Here is an 8,777-nt window from a genome sequence, read left to right on the forward strand (position 1 = left end):
TTAGGGCTTGGTAGGCTTACGCACTACAGAAGGCTTTTTAAATTTTTTTTGTTGTTTTTTCGTTTTTTTCTTTTTTTTTTTTTTTGTTTTTGTTTGTTTTTTTTTTTTTTTTTTTGTTTTTTTTTGTTTTTTTTTTTTTTTTTTTTTTTTTGCGTTTTTTTTTTTCAAATTTTTGTTAGTATTTTATTTTTATGATTCAGTTGGTCAGAAAAAAATGATAGGGTGTAGTATTGATTATAAACTTAAAGTTTACAGAGTAGTTCTCTGTCTTTTTGAAGGTCCTGGCTACGACTCAGGATCAGTTGCTAGATTGAAAGATGCTGATTTGGAACAGTAGTAACTCTCTAATAGTGTCAATGTTGGAAAACCTTCATGGAATTCATTGTGGTCAATGACTGTAGTGACTTCAACAATGTTGGTACAGGTTTCGCCACAAAAATGTTGACACACTGCTGAACATTTAAATCCTGTGTTGCGGCACCCACAAGCTGCTCCGCAATTTCCTTTGCAACGACAAAAAATCATTTTCAATAGCTCAGGAGGTGCTGGAGCTTTGATGTTTTGAACTGGGGCGAACATCCGTGAAGTTTTTTTCCATCCCCATTCCTCTTGGTCTTTATTTCGTCCTAACCTGGTCTGCATTTGGTGATAAACGCATCCGCGCCGTATCTTGGGTAGGAAGAAGAGAGGCTAAGTTAAAATTTGACTTGTCTACCAATCTTGCGAACTTTTTATATCGTAAGCTATCCATATAAAAAATCTTTCTCTAATGACACTCAACGTGGAAGGGTCCGCAATTTCATTAAGAAATAATGAAAGCCCTCCAGCAAGTTGAAGATTTTTTTGCAGCGTTGTGATGAATTTAGCTTTACCTATGTTAAAAGTTGCTGATGTGGTATCGCAACCTGAGAAGGCATGGAGAAAGAGCAGATGATCGGTAATAAAGTCTTCGTGGATGAAACTTGATGGAGAGTATGTTTGTGCGGCTGAACGTCCCTTTTGTGGTTTGAAAAAGAAAATATTGCTGCATCTTCTTCCCAAAGCTGTTAAAAGTACTAGTATATCAATGTCTTCTGCAACAATCGTTACAGAATCAAACGATTGTGATGAGGCAATCGCGGAATTGACAATGAGAACGTCAGCATCAGATTCAGCCTGGTCAACTCTATAACCATTTTTGTGTAACTCGGTTTTCACAATATTAATGAAATTTATTTTATTCTTTTCGTTTCCTAGAAACTTTTCTTGTGATATTGTAGGAACTGAGTACTTATCTAATATCACATCTGTTGACATTTGGCTTTAAGTGCGTCTCAAACGCTCCCAAGACTTTGTTCCTGCAATTTCTTGATCGTCAGAATATCCATCAAAAATAATGCTCACACAAGAGCCAAAATGTTGTTGGATAAATCGCACTTATTTATTGGTTATAGCTTAAAATGTTGTATTACCATCCCAAACGACTTTATGTATTAAAAAACCACCGTCAATGACAAAATGGTTGTTGGCTCCGAAAGTTTCTGGCCTTTCAATAGGTTGAAATGCATTAAAGAGCAATGATTTGGTACCCTTCCTCATACCATCTTCGAAGAACAACGATAGTGGAAAAGGAGCCAGTTCATATTCAAGATATTTCTTGATATCACCGACTGATTCCATAGAGATGCACATTCGTTGGAATAAAAGCAATGGATTAATAACAACAGGTGATTTATCAATTTCAATTGTGGTGGACATAGCACTAAAAGGAAGAACTTTGTTTTTTTTTTTGGCAGAATAATAGGCTTTGAAAAGTTGTTCATCATCACAAGTCTCTTTTTTGGAATATTTGGTTTTTAAAAAAACATAAACTTAACATAAACCCAAACCTCGCCTCCACGCAATATCTATTCCTGAGTGGAGTCGAGGAGGGTACTAATTAGTATATATTTGCATAAATATATTCTAAGTTGAAATTTTAAAATATTAAGATCGAAAAACAGAACATCTCTCTCACTGAACCACTCGAATTTTCAACTAATGAGGCATTATCATTGATGAATGAAGCTTTTCTATCGGAACATCTTAATCAAGTTCAATGAAAAAGCAAGCAATTGCAAAAGGCCAGAAATAGGGTCACGAAGAAATTTAGAGCATTATTAGCTTGAAAAACATCGAATGTAATATAAACACAGCTGTTTTTAATAGGCCCTTATGTTTCAAGTTTGCATCACACAAAAAGGAGTTACTTTTTTAAATTATCTGCAGATATTTTAAAAGGTGATGCCATTTTTTATGATTGTGAAACATTTATGTATTTAATTAAAATCATTCCTGTCAAAAACGTGTGTAAAAGTTCTATTTCTTAATAAAAACTAATTATTCTGCCTCTCTTTTTTCGTGAATAGCAATAGAGTTTTTATTTATTGAGATTTTTCAAGCATTTTAAAAAATAATTAAGTAGGTATTTTTAAACATAGAATGTGTTTATGGAAACATAAGTTCAAATACTATAAAAATGCATTTTTGTCATTGCAGAAATCATAGATTTCTTTTTAAAAAATCTTTCTTTTTTTATAGAATTTTATCTAGTCACATTCGTTTGTTTAAAACTGTTTAGAAAAAAAGTCGATTTAACGCGAGTTATTAATTTGTGCAGTTAGATTCGTGATTGACCACACTGTGCCTCGACTCGAATAGCTGATTGGTGCGCAAAACTGTACCTAATAGGACGTCAAATTCAGTTCCACTCATAATGTAGCCATAAATGACAACAAACAAATGAAATCCACTGAGTCGCAATCGCATTCCTGAATCAAAATTTGAGTTGTAAACTCGAATCGCAACTTATCGAATGTCGGAACAAGACAATATTTTTTACAGGTCACTTTAAATTTTAGTAACGCATAAAGGAGAGCTGAGAGCAATTAGAATTGTGTCATGTTCCGATAGTGGTGAATTTATAAATGGAAAAAATCCTATCTTCGATCTTTGTTTTTATAATGTCACAACCTTTTTTCTCAAACACTGAAGGGGTTAATGCAAATAATGTCTGGTTATATGCCTAAAACAAAAGATTATAACCTCAATAATTTTTTAAAAGTCATACATAACAATCACTATCAAATCACGTAACAATGTTTTCTTACTACAAAAATTTTATTCTGAAGGTCCTTTATCATTAAGTTTCATGCTACGATAGAATATAAAGGCTTCTATATCTTATTATAATTTACCTACCTTCCGTACCCCTACTCCTGGTTATTGTCTTTAAATTGTTATAATACCAATTTTTGTTTGTATATCTTTTGGGAAATCACGTACTACAAAAATGTAGTCATATAGTGGACATTAAGTCGTTTTATCCCAACAAATTTAGTATATCACCTAAGCGTACTGTAACTGTAAAAATTACATTCCGATTTAATTCCCTCGCAATCCTTTTTCTTATTTTAATTGCAAATTATAAAATCCTTCTAACATCCTTTATATCCATATCTGGCCAACTAACATGAGGACTAAAACTTAAGAATGGTGTCTTTTTATATATGTTTACATTTTTTTTGTGTATGGGGAACAGACTCATTGAAATTTCCCTCATGAATGCAGGACTCTTTATCCGAAACTAAACAATGTGACCACGTTATATTTTCTTTCAAGATTGATTCTTGTTCCATTTGTAACAATATTTTGTCGAGAACAAGCGATTTTGCAGGAAATAACACCTCCATCAGCGGATACTTTTTTTTTAAGCTCAGAAGAAACAAATTTTTTTTTAAGAATCACAATACTTTGGTAGGTAACGGCGTAAAGATAAACTATAAAACTAAAACTAAAAAAACTAAAACTAAGAAGTGTTTTACCAATAAAGGTATCTACTTACCTTTAAAATTAAAACATAAAATAAATACTTACCGGTTTGTTCTAAAATATTAAAATTAATATTTGAATCCCTAATAAAAAAAATGCACGACTGGGTCGCACGAACTTGCTCTTAGAGTTAAAGTTGCTTAAATTTTTAAGACTTTTTATATAGAAATTTGGAAAAAAAAAACAAAATTCGTTTTTGAAAAAAAATAAAATAAAATCTGAAATTAAATTGCCCTCCAAAACAAGAATGCAGTTTTGATTGATATATTAACATGCATTTTTAGAAAAAAAATTTTCAAAATCGTTAGAGCCGTTTTTTAAAAAACTAATTTTTTATAAATATTTTTTTGGAAAAAAAGTTTTAAAATAAAATTAGTATGCCATTTGGTAGAAATCACTAATCAACATCTAAAAACAAAATTTCAAAAAAGTTCAATGTCCCGTTTTCGAAAATTTGATTTTTCAAAAAAAAATTTTCAAATTTTTTTTAAAAATCCAAAAATTATTTTTTTCAAAATTTTATTTTTTAAATTATATAAATGCTTCTTTACAAAAAGTTTCGTTGAAATCGAATAAGCAGTTTCGGAGAGAATCGGATTTGAAAAAAAACGGTTCTATGGCAGGTACCGTTAATATTGATTTTCAAAAAAATTTTTTTCTATTGAAAGATAGACTTTAGCCTAAAACTAACATTTGAATTTTTTAAACAAAATCGTTAGAGCCGTTTTCGAGATATTTCAATTTTACTAAAATCGGTATATGACAAGTACTGTTATTTTTGGTCCAAAAAAATTAATTCAAAAAACCCCTCTGGAGAGTCGCCAAATAACGCTACATACCAAGTTTGACATTAATCGGTCCATCCGTTTAGGCTGTAGCTCCTTATACAGACAGACAGACAGACTGACGACAGACTGACAGACAGACAGACAGACAGACAGACGGACTTCCGGGACCCACTTTTTTGGCATTGTCTACCATCGTAATGTCATGGAAAAATGTTATCTCAACTTTTTTTTTTTGTACGAATGCATAACTTGATATATAGTACCTATATCGCAAGTAAAAATTACTTAATTACTCCCCTTATATGTTTTATTCCCAATCCCAGTGTTATCAAGTGTTCGTTGTGTTTATTTGTCATAAATTAAAAATTTAAATTAAACGAAAAATAAAATACATAAGTGAATATTCATCCCTTCCCCTTAAATAATTAAAATAAAAAAAAGGGTTATCCAAAAATCAAAACAAACATTTTTTAAATAATAAAACAAAAAAAAGAATAAAATAATTCACAGGTTCACATATGCCAAAGCACCTGTGGATTATACGTATGTACAAGTGGTATTTTTATTAAATGAAAAAAATAATAATAATAAAAAGAAAAATACAGTTATGTAATTACTTTCGATTTATAGTTTGGTTTGGGTTTTGGTCCTTAAAATTTAACAAGTGGAAAGAAACATAAAAAAAAAATGATAACCAAAGAATGTAAAAGAAAAAAGTAATGAAAAAGTATTAAATTGAATACGAATTTTTGAATATATAAAAGAATAAGAAAACAAAAAAAAAGGGCATAACGTATATCATATCATAAAATGAAATCAAAATAATAAATCAAATTTTTTTTTCTATAAATTGTTAAATCAAATCAACATGGTTGCCAACTAGTTTTATTTATCCAACTATTTTTTTTAAGTTTATTTATACTATTAATCAGCCTAACAATAAATTTAAACTCTAATTGATTTCTCAACAAAAAAAAAAATGTTGTCTATTCTTTTTTTCTTATTATGTTCTCAGTTGTATTATGAATTGGGTAAGTCGCTTCAAGCCTTTTTTTTTAGACTTGTTCCTTTTATACTTTTAATATGGCTATTTGAGAGAAATAGTCAGGGGTGGAAGTGAGCATACAGATGTGATAAACATGAAAGGGTAAGCTTTTAAAAACATAAGTTCGGGGCTGCTGCGATAATTATGAGGAAGTAGCAGCCATGGTGGTATCTTGAAGATACATGGGTGGGCAAATCCTCCGGAGGGTCATCAACGCCTTGACCCTCCCCCCCTTTGAGAAATCACACCCACACACACACACTCACTACCCTTATTAAACACCATCATAGAATGAATTTCGGGCTCAACTAATTTTTTTTGTTGAACCCTAAAATCGGCACAGCGCTACGGTAGTAAGAACTCCCCCATCCGACGAGCTAGGATGTGCTAAGCTAGCATGCCAGCTGCCGTAGCCTGTGTCCCTCTCCTTCCTGCTGCCAGGATCGGCCTCCTGTTCCTGTAAATATGGGGGTCGTAATGGTGGTAATGGGTTGGAGAGGTAAAGGATTCTCAGACTTGGAATCTAGGAGTTTAAGGTTTGACTGCAATGAAAAGCCGTGAGATCCAAGTTTGGGAATCCAGCCGATAACACCTCGGTTCGTTACACTTTGTATCAACTATATATAACTGCAGTCGATTCTTAATCCCGCTAAAGCAAATGGTCATTAGAACTGTGTCAAAGCGAAAAACTTGCCATTATCCTTTTTATGTAATTTTTAGTAGAGGAATTCGTAGTTAGAAGTTTAAAATAGCTCTGCTTAGGTGTGTAGAGGTGCTTACCGTAAACGAATTTAAAAATGGCCGAATATTCAGCGACATGTCTATTTTAAATTAGTGCAAAGAGTGATACCTTGGTTAGCGAACAAGAAAATTTTTTTGAAGAAACAAATTTTAACCATTCTTAGGCTTTATTATACAAAAAGTTATTTCGTACAATTTTATATACCTATAAAACATTGTTGCGTAGTACCTGCATGCGGTTGTGTCATTTCACTCTAGAAAATAAAAGAAAAAAAAGAGTGAAATAAATTAAAAATAAGTTCCAAAAATTGGTTTTAAATAATATAAATGATAAATATTAATTTGAAAAGTTAAAACAAAACTCAAATTAAATAAATAAAAATAATAAACAAATAAATTAAACAAAAGTGCCTGTACCCATAACCCATAAAAGGTATTTACTTACTTGTTACACCAATACAGCCATCACAGTGGGCCAGTAGTATAAATAAAAATTACTTTCAGTAGTCTTTTTTATGAATAAAAACTTATTTTTTTCAAGAAAATAAACTGGGCTTTAATAATATGTGCAAAAAATTAGTACTCATTTACGTGTTTTTTTGAATTAAATGATATGAAAGTGTAAAAAACAACTTCAAAATCGAAGAAAATTGTGTTTGATGCAAAATAGCGGAGAAACGGTTGGCCGCAGAAAAAAAGTTTTGTGATAAACTAAAATTGTAATAAATTCTTGATTGGTTGCAAAAAAAAATCTTTCGAATCAGACGTTGTTTGGCAAAGATAAAGCCAGTCAAAGGAAAAGAGAGCAAAAACCATAAAAACAGTCATAACTCGAAAACGGGTCCAAAACAAGAAAATTGCTACTTAGGTTTTTCGACTTAAAATGACCACAGGAATCCATGGTTTTCATTTGGGGAGGTGACTGTGGAACACCCTGTATATAATATACTTACCCGATAACTACCCTGAAAACAAAAAAAAAAAGTTAATAAAAATATAAACATTAAAAGTAGCAGAAACAACACCAGCAGCAGTAGCAACAGCAGCAGCGAACCAGCAGCGGAGCAGCCCTTTCCCCCCTTTATTGATAGTGTCCCCGTGTACCTACCCCATTTAAAGAAAAGCAAATTCCCCTTACGCCCTCTCGTTTGTTGTGTTTTGTGTGTTTAGTTTTAAGTTTTTATTTGTAAATTGATGGAAGTGAGAAATGTGCTAAAAGGTATAAAAGTATATGAAAAAAAAATTAAAGGTTAAAATTAAAAGAAAATAATTAACAGTGTAAATAAAGAAAAAAAAATATATGTAAGGAAGATATAAAAAAAAAGGAAAAAGAAACTTAATCGAAAGTGCATGAACAAAAACAAAAATTTCATTAAGTAATCTAAAATTCTCTCAATATAGCTCGACATAACCAGAGTGGTGCACTGCTGCGGAAATGTACACATAAAATCGAGTAAGTAAATTTCTACTTAATTATTTAACGAATTTTTTTTAATGTTCCACTTTTGTAACTGAAATTGATTTCAAGTTACCATTTTTAGATGTCATGGTTAAAAGAGTCGATAAACTCTTGTAGGCACACAGCCCAAATAGCGCAACGAAAATGCAACTCAAGTTCGGAATGCAATTTAATTTGTGATCAATAGATGGAAAAGCGATCTAAAAAAAGTGATTAAACAAACAAAAAAAGCTTTCGCTTACAACAATACGAGTAGAACTGTGAGGGAAGTTTTTTTTTGTTTTTTTATGTGCTGAACACTGAACAAAAAACTGTCCATTTAAAATTTAGAAGTTAGCACTCAGGCTCTCAAATTCTCACAAAGGAACAAGAAAAAGAGTTTTCGAATTATTTCAAAAAATATTCACATCTTCATCATGATCTAACTTTGAATAGATCCAAAAAAATCTGCCTTTTTGGTTTCACAAAAGTCTCCGTTGATGGATTTTTGAAATCTTAAAAAATTTGTATCCACTGCAAGTATATGTTTGGTCATGAAAGAATTCATAATTTGGACGAAACTGGAATAACAACAGTTCTCTTCTAGAGTTCCCAAATGAAAGGTAATTTATTGCAGAAAAAGGAAAAAGGACTGTTTCCCAAGTTGCCTCTGCTGAAAGAGGCACACTAGTTACTATCGTTACAAAATGCAATGGCAGCCATGTCCCTTCCAGAACTGTTTATCCCAGAGAAAAAAACTAATCCTGCATTCCTCAAAGGCGCAGCTCCCGGATCGATTTCTTTGTTGGCAGAAAAAGTTTGGATGAACACTGAGCTCTTTCCGAAGGTTTTGGAGCATACTGAAAAAAAAAACACTCGGTGCTCAATTCAAGATCCAATTATGGTTTTATTAGAT

The sequence above is a fragment of the Episyrphus balteatus genome, chromosome 1 (assembly GCF_945859705.1).
Source record: "Episyrphus balteatus chromosome 1, idEpiBalt1.1, whole genome shotgun sequence".
NCBI lineage: Eukaryota > Metazoa > Arthropoda > Insecta > Diptera > Syrphidae > Episyrphus > Episyrphus balteatus.